Source organism: Pinus tabuliformis, chromosome 3_2, assembly GCF_031772625.1.
Source record: "Pinus tabuliformis cultivar Carrire ecotype Pingquan chromosome 3_2, CPIR1, whole genome shotgun sequence".
In the NCBI taxonomy this organism is placed as follows: domain Eukaryota; kingdom Viridiplantae; phylum Streptophyta; class Pinopsida; order Pinales; family Pinaceae; genus Pinus; species Pinus tabuliformis.
In genome coordinates, this window is record NC_142302.1 from 66,498,942 (window position 1) to 66,515,960 (window position 17,019).

The following is a 17,019-nucleotide window of genomic DNA, read 5'->3' on the forward strand; positions in this document are numbered from 1 at the left end:
AGTTCAGATGGCGCAACATATTCAGTTGTTACACATTCTTCACAGTTTGATCATCTCCAGTGATGAAGACATGGTGCACATCAACAAAGAAACTCTTGCTAATCTTTCAGGACATCTACAAGGTTAACTCATAGAAATATATAAAACACACATAAAAACCAGACACAAAATATGGGTGGAAAAAGCTTCAGCCTCATGGCTTCCTCAGGTATTCTCTCTCATATTTTCATTCCCCAAAATAATTTTTTTTCTCAGTAAGACTATTCTAATTAATTATATTATGTACAAAATAACATTACATGCAGTGAAACTAGTTTCCCATGGCCATCTGTGGCACTGTGGGTTGGCAGCTGGCTTTAGCATATAGATGTATCCAAGCTACCTCAAAACTCATCAAAAAATTCTTTTAACTTTGACATTGCCCTCGCAGGAGCTGTGACTCAAAATACTACCCTCGCAGGGGCGACCGTGGACATGTGCAAACGCCCTGAAAATACTTGCTAACGGAAACCAAAACAGAGAAAGACCTGCAGACAGACTACAAGACCCATATAAAAGCATATATTTTATCCCAAGCATAGAAAGCGACCGAGACAGAAGACCTCAGAACAGGACTTGGACAAAAAGAAGGATGGTTGCGCCCATGTCTGCTACTCCTCTGGTTCCATTTCCTCTGGATCCATTTCCACGATCGGGACCCATCCATACTCTTTCGAAGGTTCTGCCCGTACTTCTCCCGCTCTGGACGTGGACGCCTCCTGCGTTTGAGTTTGGACGGGTGCCTTCCCAGTTGCTTCTCTTGCTCGTTCCTCAGCCTTGCCCGCCTGGTCCTCGGAGGGCAATTCGCTGCTGCTCGACCCGGCATTGTCCTCCTCTGCTGCTCTGAGGAAGAGGACTGAAATGTGGGCACTGAGGCTTCCCAAATTGAACACAGTGGTGCCAAACGCTGGAAGCTTTGGCTGTCCTTCACTTGGGTTGCTTGTATCCAGGAATTGAGATGCTTGCAGGTGGGGAGTTCCAGCCCGTCTATAACAGTAGCAGCAGCAACACTGGTGGTGGGCATCCCCTGCTGGAGGGCGAGAGGAGCTTCCACGCCCAGATCCACGCCTGCACGGTTGCCGTTATCTTGTTCTAGCCATGTTGGCAAAGGGACTGGTTGCTCGAAACAGAGCTTCCAATGCAAAGTTCCAATTCTTAGCACCTGCAGATGGTGCCTTGCTATCTCTCCCTTGCGTTGCATATAATTCAGAGTCCTCAGCGTCTACCAGAAGGCAGAGAATGTCCCAACACGTCTGCGCAGCGAGGTCGTCTTGCTGAGAATGGCATAACTCCATCCTTTCACCCATCTTAAGTTCATCAGCTGGCCCTTGAACCAAGAGCGCCATGAATGCGCCTTGCCCTCACCGCCTACCTCCATTAATGTCATTAAGACTGTTGAACGGGAGCCCCTTCATTTATGCCTGCGGCGGCATCCCTTACGTTCCTCCACGAGCTGGCTCATGGCAACACTTGCTGGCCATGTGGCCTAGCATTCATGCATGTGCGAACACCCGCATCCGGGTCATTCCCCAAAATAATTGAATACAGTGTTAAAAATAAATAGATGAGAGACAGTGTCTCAAGATAGTGCATGCTATCTTAGACACTTTTGGTTGAGATAATTTCTCCTTTGGTTGAGATAATTTCTCACCAGAAACACACCAATATAGGAGTTACCTAAACTAACTCCTATCTTAAAGGAACAACCCAAGAGTTAGGCACAAATTCCTAACTTGGAATATTTAATTAATTAATTTATTTTTGGATTTATTATTGTTTTATGAGAGAGGCTAACAATTCCCCCCTTCAATGATAAATCCAAAATAAGAACGAGGAACCATCTTCCAAGTTCTCATGTTGATCCTCAAAAACATTGCCTGAAAAAACCGCCAAATCTGGATGCTGAAGAAACTGCAATATGAAGAGACTGAGTCAGCTGCATGACTGATTCATCTCAGAAGGATGCTTGACAACTCCATCATGTGCCAAGCCATAAAAGGATCCAATTGTCCTTTGCTTGAAAACAACATCTGGTGTCCACTGACACAATTTGATGAACGCCCACTGGCGTATTTGCTGATTATGATCGCCCACTGGCTGAAGATGTCGAAAAACAACTCAATTTTGCTTTTGCTATGATGAAAGCTGCTCACTGCTGCTTTGGTTGTCGATCACCCACTGGCGAATTTGCTGATGCTCACCGCTGATAACAAATTCCCACTGGCTGATGAAGATGCCCACTGGCTGCTTCGCTGATGTTGTCGAGACTTTCAGTCTGACAACCACTTGTCGATTTCATTGACACTCCAAATATTCTTGAGGTTCTTTCTTTGGATCCAAAATCTCTAGATTAGGCTACAACTGAAGCTCCCTCTCAAGAGAACACCTCATTACCTTCTCCTTGTTATAGATCCATTTGGGCACATCAAATCCCAACATCCAGATCAGTGTTTTAGGGCTCATCAAACCCTAATTTCAGTTGCTTCATGCCCTAAACAAGTCACCCCTTTGAATAACTCCTTCCCAGACAGTTTCATGACTTGAAGTGTTAGAAAAATATTATATATGACAGAGAAATGCAAGACATATATTATAACACATAAAACCAGAGAGACACAGATATACGTGGTTCACCCAGTTTGGGCTATGTCCACCCTGAACAGCCAGTCCTTCCTCTCTATTATCTAGCAAAAATGAAGAGACACAAACTACAATAGATGTAATATCCTCTGTTTTCTCTCACAATCTCACCTCTCTGTTGCTTGCTTTGAGAATACACATATTCAACAGCCTCAATACAATACCCTCATACGAAGAGAGGGGTTGCCTTCTATGGCAAAAAAAACCCTAAACTAAACGTAAATTCTACCGTCATATCATCTGCCTAATGAACAACCTAGATTGACTAGAAATTACTATACTTTTACAAGGAAATTTTACATCTGTTTTTAGCTTCGGGGGCGCTGCCCCCGAAACCCCTGCCGGGGGACCGCTGGCCCTCGGATCCCCCGGCCAGGGCAGATGCCCCCCCCCCCGAACCCCCGAAGGGGGGACAAGTCCCCCCCGTACCCCCCCAAATGGAGGGGTGTACAATCTTCCTACGGTATACATCCAAATGAAACAAATGCCTCTAAATTAGGATGATAATCATGTTCCACACCCAACAATCTCCCACTTGGAGAATGATTGTAGCAACTCCACCGCTGCTTCATTTTCTGGACAATGACTCCTCTTTCGACTTGGCTATTTCTCATCTTCATCATCATCCTTGAAGACCAATTGAAACTGAGCATATTCTCAGTTTCTCCCTGGTTACAACTTTTGTTAGCATATCTGTAGGATTCTGGCTAGTGTGTATCTTTTCCAGCTTCAACTCTCCATCTTCCAACATTGATCGTATGAAATGGTACTTGAGCTGTATGTGTTTAGTCTTGGAATGAAATGTTGAGTTCTTTGCAAGATGAATGGCACTTTGGCTATCACTGTATAACGTGCCCATATCATGCTTCTTATCCAATTCATCCATAAACCTTTGTAACCAAAGCATTTCTTTACTAGCCTCTGTAGCAGCAACATACTCTGCTTCTATTGTTGAAATTGCAACAACACTTTGGATTTTTGAAACCCAACTGACAACTGTTCCACCTACAGTAAATACATATCCTGTAGTACTCCTCCTGTTATATCTGTCACTTGCCATATCTACATCAACATATCCCTGTAGAGAAATGTTTGAACCACCAAAGCATAATGCTTGATTTGTGGTACCTCTCAAATATCTGAGAATCCATTTCACTGCCATCCAATGTTCTTTTCTTGGATTTTTCATGTACCTGCTTACAACTCCCAATGCATGTGCAATATCAGGCCTTGTGCAGACCATTGCATACATTAAGCTTCCAAATGCTGATGCATATGGAACTTTAGACATATAATCCATGCCTTCTTGGGTCTTTGGGCACATCTCCTCACTAAGTTTGAAATGGCTAGCAAAATGTGTACTAACTGGTTTTGCATTGTGAATATTGAATATTTTCAATACATTTTGTATGTACTCATTCTGAGACAATGTTAATTTGCGATTTTTCCTGTCTCTAGTTATTCTCATACCAAGGATTTGTTTTGCAGCTCCCAAATCCTTCATTGCAAACGAATTTGCCAATTTTCTTTTGAGCACATTTATTTCCTGTATGTTAGACCCTACAACAAGCATGTCATCTACATACAATAACAATATAATATACCTGCCATCATTTTGTTTTTTCAGTAAAAACACAATGATCAGAGTCACAACAGTATTTCCTTTTTGTTAGCATAAGGTGTAGGAAATTTATGCAGGAATGGATATTTTTTGAAATCTTATTCTTAACCATGAATAAAGCTGCTTGGGTTACATTAACCCTGACGTTCGTTTTGTTTGGGTCAATGTAATGGTACGTCAAACTGTTTTGGACTATGATCGAAACCGTCGGATTTTCTTCTCCCGATTGGATGGATGGTTAATCTTATTGTCAAAGGATCTTGTTAAGGTAAATCTCCATAACAAGCTAATACAAGTAAAGTGGAACAAAAAATTGGAGTATCAACCGAAATGTCATGAAAAAAGAATAAGAAAAAACTATATAGGCCTTTACCTCATTCGGAGTTAATTAATTTTAAATTAGTCATTGTAACAACATGAGAAAATATTTCATCAAAATCAATACCTTTCTTCTATGCAAACCCCTTCACCACAAATCTAGCTTTGTACCTCTATTTTCCTCCATCTTCTTCCTTCAGCCTATAAACCCATTTATTCTGCAATGTAGTTTTACCTGCAGGAAACCTGACTAAGTCCCAAGTCTGGTTATGCATTAAGGAGTCTATCTCTTCTTCCATGGCTAGCTCCCACTTCTTCCTACTTTCAACCTACATTGCTTCTTCATAACATTCGGGTTCACCAAAATCAATCAATAATAAATAATATAATGAAGGAGAGTATCATTCAGGGGGTATACTTATCCTGGTAGATCTTCTAACACCACTTTCAGGTGTTTTGGGTGCTTGTTGCTGTTGTGGTGGTTTTTGTTGTTGTGGTTGTTGATTATTATTATTTTCAGGAACCTTTACTTTTTCAGTGATCCCATCAAGAACTGTGTATTCATTGTTTTCTTTTTCCTGTTTCTTTTCTTGCAACTGGTTCTTATACAATACCTTTTCATTGAATATTACATCTTTGCTCCTAATTCTTTTGTGATTTTTATAATCATATAAGCGATAACCAAAATCATTAACACCATATCCAATAAAGGTACATTTATTTGATTTTGCCTCAAGCTGTGTTCTATCTTCTTTATTAATATGGACAAAGGCCTCACAACCAAAAGGCTTTAAAAATGAGTAGTTTACCTTTTTACCTATCCATGCTTCCTCTGGAATACCACCATCCAAGGAACTTGAAGGCCCTCTATTTATCAGATAAACAACAGTATCTACAGCATCTGCCCAAAATTGTAAAGGCAATCCTGCATGTAATCTCATGCACCTTGCACGCTCCATGATTGTTCTGTTCATCCTTTTTGACACACCATTTTCTTGTGATGTTCTTGGAACTGTATTCTCTCTGCAAATTCTAGGCTCTGAACAGTACCTATCAAACTCTTTGCTGCAATATTCACCTCCATTGTCTGATCTGAGACACTTCAATTTCTTTCCTGTCTCAATCTCAACCAAAGCTTTCCATTTCTTGAAAGTATCAAATACATCAGATTTATTTTGAATACAATAAATCTAAGTTTTTCTAGTTGCATCATCAATAAAAGTAACATAACAATGAGAGCCACCGAGAGATGATACCTGAGCAGGTCCCCATACATCTGTATGCACAAGCTCTAATTTTTCACTCTTCTTTTTTTCCCAACTCTGAGAAATCAGACTCTCTTCTGTTTTCCATAAATGCAATTCTCATAGAAGTCCAAATCAACATTCTTCAAACCCAGCAACAAATTCCTTGAAAGAAGAATCTTCATCCCCTTCTCACTCATGTGTCCGAGCCTATGATGCCATAATGCTGCATCTGCTCCTTTGGAAGTTAAAGTATTAACAGAGTTAGAAATACCATTGCATAAATACAATGTACCAACCTTTTCACCTTTTGCTATTACCAGGGCTCCTTTGGTGACCTTCCAATCTTTATCTTTGAAAGTTGTCACACAACCTTCACCGCCTAACTGCCCTGTTGAAATTAGATTTTTCTTTAGATATGGAACATGCCTTACCTCCTTTAGTAGCCATTGGTTTCCATTCTGCTGTTTTACAAGAACCTTACCCATTCCAACAATTTTTCAGGTTTATCATCACCCAAATGGACTTGTCCAAAACCTCCTTGAGCATAGTCATGAAAATATTTCTTATCAGGTGTGGCATGGAATGAGGCCCCTGAATCTACCACCCAGGAATTAGTAATATTTTCGAAAGAAAGAATCAAAGCATCTTGTAACACCTCACCTGTCACATTTGCTTCATGATTGTTTTCTTGCTGTGCATCTCCTTCTTTTACCCTCCGAGATCTACAGTCTTTCTTTAGGTGTCCTTTCTTTCTGCATTTCTAGCACACTATCCCCTATCTAGACTTGGATTTGCCTTTCCTTTATTTACTGCAATATCCTGAGCTCTTTCTTCTTTCTATTCTTCTTCCCCTAGACTCTGCACTCAAAGCATTACTTGATGTCTCACCGGAGCTTTTCCATCACATTTCCTCACTAAGGATAGCACCGACAACATCATCAAACTTTAAAGTACGAGATCTAGAAATAGAGTTACTAATGGCCATTACTAAACCATTCCAACTTTCTGGCAATGAGCACAAGAATAATAGAGCTCTAACTTTGTCATCAAATTTTACCCCTACAGAACTTAACTGACTTGTAACTATATTAAAATCATTTAAATGGTTTGTAATAGATCCACCTTCCGACATCTTCATATTAAATAACCGTTTCATAAGAAATACCTTGTTTGAGGCCGAGGGTTTTTCATATGGTTTTGCCAACACCTGAATCAAACCCTCTGTCGTTGTTTCCTTCGAAATGTTGAAGGTGACCGACGCTGCGAGGCACAACCATACTGTTCCGAGTGCCTTTCTATCAAGAATGTTCCATTCTGCATCTGTCATAGCCGTCGTTTTCTTTGTTTTTCCACTCAATGGTAGGTATAGATCTTTCTGATACAGATAATCTTCCATCTACATCTTCCACAATGGGAAGTTTTGGCGATTAAATTTCTCGACCCTAAACTTACCATCTTCTTCCATTGCTCCCACTCGAACAAGAAACCCTTCTTTCCTGCGAGTTTATTAGCCAAATATACCTTTAGCTCTGATACCAATTGTTAGAAAAATATTGTGACAGAGAAATGCAAGACATATAATATGCGAAAAAACACAAACACATAAAAGCAAAGAGACACAGATATACGTGGTTCACCCAGTTTGGGCTACGAACACCCCGAATAGCCAGTCCTTCCTTTCTATTATCTAGCAAAAATGAAGAGACGCAACCTACAACAGATCCGCTGTAATATCCTTTGTTTTCTCTCACAGTCTCACCTCTCTGTTTCTCGCTCTGAGAATACACATATATTCAACAGCCTCAATAAAATACCCTCATACAAAGAGAGGGGTTTCCTTCTAGGGAAAAAAAACCCTAAACTAAACATAAATTCTACCATCAAATCATCCCCCTAATGAACAGCCCAGATTGACTAGAAATTACTATACTTTTACAAAGAAATTTTACATTTGTTTTTAGCTTCATGGGCGCTGCCACCGAAACCCCTGCCGGGTGACCACTAGCCCCTAAACCCCCCAGCCGGGGTGGATGGTCCCCCCCCCCCCCCCCCCACCCGAACCCCTACAGGCCTGGAGGGGTGTACAATATTCTTGGGGTATACATCCAGCTGAAACGAAGACCTCTAAATTAGGATGATAATCATGCTGCACACCCAACATGAAGATATCCAGAAATAGTCTCTAAAGGGACCAGCGCAAGTAACCCATTATGAAGGCACACTATAGAGCAGTTAAGTCCACTGCTAGGGTGCTCTGCAGAGCACTTAGGCTTTCTTTCACCTGCGTTGGGTGAGAATGAGCAAAATTCACATAGGGTTTGGGGAATATTCTTATCTTTTGGAGTCATCTAGAAGTTTCCCTCACTTATCAACTCCTATGAGCTCGAAAATGGATGAGGAATGAGTTAAGGTGCATCCTATCCTCTCATCCCTTCCTCCATGGAACTAATTCTAAGTATGGAAGGCCATTCAATGCCACCATTAATGACAAAAAATCCTTCATCTTCCTATAAATTGACTACTCATCTAAGTGATCAGGGGCTAGATTATGCTGAATTGTAAGGAGATAATGCTGCTATGAGATTTGGCTTTGGAGCAAGTATTATGATGCTACAAGTTTGTCATGCTTTTGATGTGATGTGGATGGAATCCAAGCTAGAGGAATGGCTTTGAATCAGACACCAATGGCTGTAATTCCTTCTTCTATCTAATAAAGTGTTTGAACCTTTTTCCCATATGTTTGTATTGTTTCATAATGCTTATGTGTGTGAATTGTATCTAATTCCTTTCACTTATATTCAATAGATCGTATGCTCTGATCGGTTTTTGGCTTCTGTTGTGTTTACAAGGTACTTCTCAAGCGGATTAGGTACAGGAAGGAGTGATGGAATCGATACAAGGGAGATGAGAGGAAAGAAAGAACTATAGGTAGGCCTTCTATCTTCTCATCTTATCTATTTCTTATAGGAAAAGTCTAAAACACTTTAAATTGTTGTTTTAGATACAACTACTTATCTAGGGAATTAGTATTTATCTGTAGATGATAAATTCTCCAAAACAAATTGGCGACCCCACTAGGGAATAATCCTCTTTCCTAGTAGCTTATCCACCTCCTAAGATATCCTTGTAGACCTTATTTGTGTTCATATATTGTAATTCAGCTGTTTGCATTGAAAAATTGGTCAAAACTATGTCAAATTGCCTCTTGAAATGGCTTACTGTCACCAGCGCAGGCTTGTGAGGGACACAGTGCACTACAGAGCACCCTTGGCTTAGGGACAGTGCTCTGAGGCACACTGTCTCCCACTCTAGGCTGCACTGATCCTCCTAGGATCAGTTTCCCACCTTTGGAAAGAGTTTTTTGCCAAATTTTCTATGTTTTATTGTTTGCTGATTGATCAATGAATGCTATGTCTCAGAAAAATGAGTTATTATCTCCTGGTCTAGCCCAACATTGATTGGATCGATTAATGTTTCTTCATGTTCTATTTGTCATTATCAATCAATAGTCAAAGTTAGGAAATAATTGATTAGTCTTCATTTGAAAGAAAGTGTCGTAAAGTCTTCTCTTCCTTCGAATTAACACTGTCATAAAAGTCTTCATTCCTATGAAAGATTGATTGATTTTATGTGCATATTTCCTTTTGTTCATATTCACATTAAGGAAATCGAAAAGAAATACATGCATGTTGCATTGAAAAAGTTTGTGTGTACTCATAGGAATAGTGTAGGGAAATTGCATTTAGATTGTGCTCTTTGCTCTTTGATCAAAATAATTTTGATTGCTCTATCCTTGAGTAGCTAGGATTTTCATCATTAAATTGAATGGAAAGAATGCTTATCATGATAGTTTCATTCCTAGGAATTTCAGAATACATCACACGGTGAGCTTGAAAGGAAAAATCCTAAGAAATATCAACTTAAAATTAACATCAATTTACCTAATGGAGCATTGTCATTAACGAGAACATTTAGTGGTTCTAGGCTAGAGATGTGTTCCGACACTGTAAAACAAAGCAATTGTCACTAACTTGTCTACAATACATCTCGAGTGTGATACATATTTCCACGTATGTGAGTATATCATAGCTCATCCACGTACCTTTGGGTATATAGGGTGGTGTTACAGTACGTAAAGTATATGGGAATGCTCTCACTATGCGGTTTTGCATTAGACAGTGCTTATATGGACTGGGCCTCCACGTACCTTTGGGTATATATGGGAGGACAACTCTAGGTTGCTATCCATCCTTAAGTAACCGAGTTGGCTGCCTTGTAAACTGTGATACACCGAACACAACATTCAGGGAGATTTCCTACCCGTACTTCTTGGTTCGCCAGGAGGTATTCTGCAGTTCACAGTTGCTTGGTAAAACATTTGCCTAGTATACCCCTTTTTGTTTATTTCTTTTCTGATAATAAAATTAATCAACAATTGTGGAGGAACATCAACCCTTACCCCATCGTTCGCAGAGAACAGTGAGCAAACCGCCTTTGCCACCCGAAGTGACACCTATTTTGACAAAGTAGTGTCGCTTAACTGAGTCTAGTACATCAAGAACTCATCAAGAACTCCTAGTTCTTCATCTGAATTACCTGAATCATCTATTTTGGTAAGTATTGAGACTCCAGTTACTCCAACCATTTCTGGTACATTTGTTTCTGAAGAAGAAGTTTCACAATTACCTGAGGACATTAGCACTGATCCTAGTGAAATAGTAACTGATATTTTCAACAACAAATTGATCCTCAACTTGAAGTTGCCCAACAAGAAAGTACTTTTGAACTTGAATAAGCTCAACCAGAAGTTAATCCAGAACCTATCCCAGTTCAAATGAAAATGACATCTAAACCTGAAGTTGTTTAGGAACCTCTTACTGAAACTATTGTTCATTTACCTGAACATCTGGACTTCGAATTTGAAAATTCAGAAGTTGTTACTTTACCAGAAGACAATCAACTGGTTACCCCTCAAACATCAGTAATTATTGAAACTTCAACTTTTTCAACACCAGAAATATTTTACGGACCTGACGGTAAAGTTCTTCCACCAGGTCTTATTGCTATAGAGGAAGAATTGGAAGAAGATTCTACACCTGTAACCCCTTTCCACTTTGGAGCTAGGCTTTATCTTTACCCTCATACTCCTCATTTTACTGCTCCATTTGATCTTGCTTATTTTCAAGTACCCATTGATTCTTTAGGACAACTTTTGGGTCAGTTAACTATGGCTAAACAACCGTCAACATCTCAGACTGTATCTTCTAATGCAGTTGCAGTAGAATCTTCTATTGCAACCTTCTCGATGTTTTCTACCACACCTGAGTCACACCTTTATGGTGAACCATCCATCCCGGTTGGTTACCAATCATTATCTGGAACCCACTCAAGGGTTGCTTCTACACCATGGTCATCACCCATGTCCTCAACCAGAATTTTACCTAGTTCTTCTCTTATGGGAACTCAACAATTTGATCCTACATATCAATATCTAGCTGGGAAATCTGGTCAACAAAGACCTATGTATCCACTAAATACTAGATTACCACCATATGGAGAGAAATATGCTTATTCACCATATCCTCCTCATTCTGGAGGACCATCATATGGTAATATCCCGCAGTATTCAAGTCAATCTGGAATTAGAGTTTTTCAATGGCAACCAACAATGCCAGTTCAACCTAGGCTTGTGTATCCAACACAACCAATGCAAACAGTGTCAACTATTCCTACTACACCTATTGTTACTATTGTACCACAGTCACAAATTCAAACTATTGTATCTCAACCAATACAAATTGATCCTTCTACCTTGCAACCACAAGTTTTAGGTCAAGAAGTTCAAATTCCTCAAGTTTCCATACAACAACCACTTGTTTCCGGGGTTCAGCAGCAACCTCAGGTTAGTATACCCTTATCTGGACTGACCCAAGCTTACACTGGTATAGTTTATTCAAAACCTGGCCAACCTTTCATTGTTGGGCAACAATAACCATTAAATCAACAACAGTTGTACCAACAACAACAGTTGATTCAACAACCGTGGCAGCCTCAATTTCAACAACCCTAATTCCAGCAATTCCAACCCCAATTTGGACTTGCTCAACAGGCTCAACCTGGGTTTGGTCAATATCAAGCTTACCAAGGTCCTGGTTAACAAGGATTTGCAGGTTATTGACAACCACACATTCAACTTGGTTATCAAGAACCACCTTATGTTGGTTTTTTTAACAACAACCATACCAAGGTTACCAAATGCAAATGCCCTATGTTAGTATGCAAAGACCTATTGCTCAGGAAATTCCATCATATCTTGGGTATGCTCAACCTCGCTTGAATCGACAGTTGCCATTTGTAGCAACTTTAGAATTACCAGATTTAAATTGGCTCACTAATGACCCAATCTTACATGCACCTTGGTGGCCGATAATTCTGCATAAGTTACCATCTGACATTTTGAAATTTAAAGGAAATCCTGGAGAAGACCCATCAAATCATGTCATGACTTTTCATTTGTGGTGTTCATAAAACTCCTTAAATGATGATTCGCTTAGACTTCCTCTTTTCCAAAGAACACTTACTGGTCCAGCTACTAAATGGTACATTGAGTTGCCAAGAGCTTCTTTCGACAATTTCACCACTTTAGCCACTACATTTTTGACCCACTTTGAGTTACCCATCAGATACAACACTGGAACGGAACTCCTATCCAACTTTAAATAGACGACTGCTACCCATATATCAGATCATATTAAAGAGTGGCGACGTCATCGTCGAGTGGTTAAGACATATGTTCCTGATCAGCTTTTAGCTGAGTGGTTCATAAAATCCTTGTTGCCATCAATCACCGAGGATGTGGCAAAAGGTGGAGTTCTCACAGAAGAGCTAGTAATTTCTCGTGCCCAATACTTGGATTTGATTTACACACAATCCGGCACGCTTTATGATAAAATTCCCAATGCACCCCAACCAGCTTTCACTATTCCTCCTCCTCCACAATCGAGTAAGGACTCTCATGCTAGTGATGGTGAGATCTGCTCTTCGAGCACGAAAATGGTAGGAAGACCATCTTGTCAAACCATTGCCGTTACCAATCAAACTACCAATGCATCAGAAAGCGCTCTTGCTTCTGAAATTAATGTCGTGTCATCTAAAAAAGGCAAAAATCCAAAGCAACCTGGAAGCAAGAAAAAGGGGAAAAATAAAAAGAAACAAGATAATTCCCCTCCAGAGAAATCATCTGATTCCTTTGCTTCGGCAAGGAAACCTCGTTATCCATGTCTAATCTATAATAACAAGCATTTTATGAGATATTGTCCACACCACTTCGAGATCTCTAAACTTTTAAAGACTTCGAACACATTGGCGGTGTTGATTGATCCATTTCCAAACCCGGAGACACATTTGGTTGCAACAGACCATGCTTCCACATCCCAAGTACTCATTTTATCCTTCACAAAGCCACAAAATGAAGCTTTGGTGTCAACGAGAAATAAAGATTATGGAAATCAACCGTCAGCGTCGAATAATCAGGCCACTGATAAACCTCATCCTTCGACTTCGACTTCATCTGAAAATATTCCACCTATTGTACCAGAATTGAAAATAAAACCACCAAAGGGAGTTGTGCACATATCGACATTTAACCCTTGGGCTCGAGCAACGCAGAATTATAACATAGTGGAAGATCTTGCTCAATTACCTTCTGCTATGTCGACACTTGAGGTGTTACAAAATTGTCCCACCCAGAAGCAGGCTTTACAATCATCAATAGGCGGAGTAAATCCTACGGATTCTAATCTTGTGGTTTTTAACCATGCGGGATATACACCATAGTTACCGGCGCAGTTAGCCTTCCTAATTCCGGTAAAAGCTCTCAATAATAATGTTCACCGAACTATTATTGATGAGGGGGAATCTACTTGCATTATGTCAATGAGCTGCTGGAAAACACTTGGTTCACCGATGTTGTCACGATCACCAACCACGTTGAAAGATTTTGATGGAAGAACATATACTCCTTTTGGGATTTTGAGTAACCTGCAAATCGAAGTGGGGGGAAAATCAATTACTGTTGAAGTTGAGGTAGTTGACGGACTCCTCGATTACAACATTTTACTAGGAAGGCCATGGGTATATGCTATGGCTGCTATGGTTTCCACGTACTTTCGTACTATTGCATTCCCTTCTAAGGGTGGAATCACAGTCATTGATCAGCTAGCCTTCTTTGCCAATAGTTCACAGGATACAGGAAGCATTCCGTTGGTACACAGACCCCCGCTGTCACTTCAGAGTGTTGGAGTAGGTCTCTTTAAAGATCCTTCCCTAATGGGTACTTTTACCCTACCGTCACCATTGAATTTGTTGGAAGTGGAAAGAGTAGAGACTTGTAATATGGTTTCCTCCACCTCATCTGATTTAAGGAGAATTACCAACAAGGTTGAAGTTGATAGTAATATTGAGGTAATGCCGTTAAGCCCCATTGAATCATCATAGAAATAAATTTTTCGGGCTTGTGCGACAAACCCAAATACGCACTCAACAATTATTGGTAGACTGTTCATTAGAATATGGTACTTCTTCAGCTCCTTTTTCATGTATACATTCTACAGATGAAGGAATCATCCAATCAATGATGATAGGAGAAGAACCATGGGAAGATTATCATCATCATTCCCATCTTCCAGATGACATCGAAGATTATTCAAATGAACTAAACCACCCATTAGTTGTTGATTTCCTATCGAATTCAGTTTTCATAGACACAATAGAATCTAAGCGAAACTTGTCAAATATTGAAGAAACGATTTCTATTAATATTTCGACCAAGCATAATATTGTCGAGAATATTCATGTCGGCAAATCTTGTTCTCCATCAGAACTTGATAATTACCGTACTCTCTTTCATGAATTTAGAGATATCTTTGCATGGTCTTACGAGGAGATGCTAGGAATTGACTCTATTATTGTTGAACACGAAATCAAAATGTACCCTGATGTCAAGCCAGTTCAACATCAGCTTTGACCTGTTCATCCAAAGAAAGCCACTGCAATTAAAGCAGAAGTTGGAAAACTTTTGAGGGCTGGTTTTATTTACCCTGTTCCTCTTACTAATTGGGTTTCCAGTATTGTTCCTATCATGAAGAAACAAGGAACAATACGAGTGTGCGTCGATTATAGGGATGTACATCAGGCATGTTCAAAAGACAATTATCCTACTCCTTTTATCGACCAAATTATTGACGAATGTGCCAGATGCGAAATATTTTCGTTATGGATGGTTTTTTCGGCTACAATCAAATCAATATACGCCCACATGACAAATCGAAAAAAACTTTTATTTGTCCATTGGGCACATTCACTTATAGGAAACTCCCATTTGGTTTGAAGAATGTTGACGCCACTTTTCAGAGGGTAATGAATTATGCCTTCCATGACATCAAGCACATTATTCAACCCTACCTTGACGATTTACAGGCTCATGCACGAAAGCAGACTGATCAACCCGCAACATTTGAGAGCAATATTTTTACGGTGCTGACACTACAAGATATGACTCAATCCACACAAATGTGTGTTTTGTGTTGGTTCTGGTCGGTTTCTTGGGTTTGTAGTGTCTAGAGAGGGGATTTGACTCGATCCATTAAAGGTTCAGGCAATTCTGGATTTGCCTCCACCTTCAAATCTTTTACAGTTACAGAGACTCCAAGGGAAAGAAAACTTTTTGAGGAGGTTCATTCCTAATTATGCTGAGATGGCTAAAGGTTTTACAGGTCTTTTGAAAAAGGAGATACCCTTTCATTGGGATCATGTCGCGCAAGCTTCCTTTGACACTCTTAAAGATACCTTGATCAAAGCTTCATTAATGTATTCTCCAAATTACCAAAATGACCATTACCTATATCTCATCGCTGCAGATACAACCATTGGTATGGTTTTAGTCTAGGAAGAAAATGGGATTGAACATCCGATTTATTACTTGAGCTGTAATCTCAATGACACAGAAAGTAAGTACTCTTATGTCAAAAAACTAGCTTTGGCAGCTGTGCACGCTGTTCAAATTTTTCGCCATTATATCCTGTTAAGGAAAACAACTATCATTTCAAATTGCAACCCTATGACATACATTTTGTCACATGAATTGCTAGGGGGGAAATACTCAAAATGGATAGTTATTTTACAGGAGTTTGATTTGGAATTCATCAAGGTGAAATCAAATAAATCTCTAGTTTTTGCTGAGTTACTATGTGACCTTCCCTTGACCTCCATTGATTCAACATCTGAACCATCAATATTGGATGAGTCTCTGTTTCTAATTTTGTCATCTGATGCATGGTATGGATATATACTGATCTATCTCCAGACCCAAACTTTCCGGCAAGATACCTCTCGCTCGTAACAATGACGTATTCGTTACCAAGCCAAAGGTTATCTAATCATTGGTGACACACTTTACTGTCATGGTAACGATACGATTTTACAGAGGTGGCTCACGCATGAGGAAGCTGAGAAAGCATTGAATGATTTCCATTCTAGTGCTTGTGGTGGACACTTATCAGGTTATGCGACTGCACAGAGAATTCTTCGTGCTGGTTACTTCTGGTCAACTATATTTAAAGATTGTATTATTGTTGTCAGAAGCTATCATGCATGCCAGATATATGACCGAAAAACTAGATTACTACCCACACTACTGCATCTAGTCATTGTTGTTAGCCCATTCACCAAATGGGGCATTGACTTTATGACATGTAACCCCACCTCGGCTGGGGGGCATGGGTATATTTAGTTGTTGTTGACTATTTTACCAAATAGGCCGAGTCGATGCCAACATTGAACAACAGTGGCAAAACGCCTAATCTTTTCTTTTCTAACCATGTGGTTGCCTGGTTTGGTGTACCACAAGCCATAGTTACAGATCATGGGTCACATTTTTTCAATCACATGATGGCTGAATTGACTGCTAAGTTAGGACTGTCACATGATAGTTCTACCCCATATTACCCACAAGTGAATGGAGAAGTTGAGGCCATCAACAAAGTCCTGAAGTAGATGTTGCAAAGAATGATGGGGGTTCAGAAGAGAAACTAGAATTTAATCCTGTACTTTTCCTTGTGGGCATATCAAACCTCGGTGAGAAATGCAACTAGATTC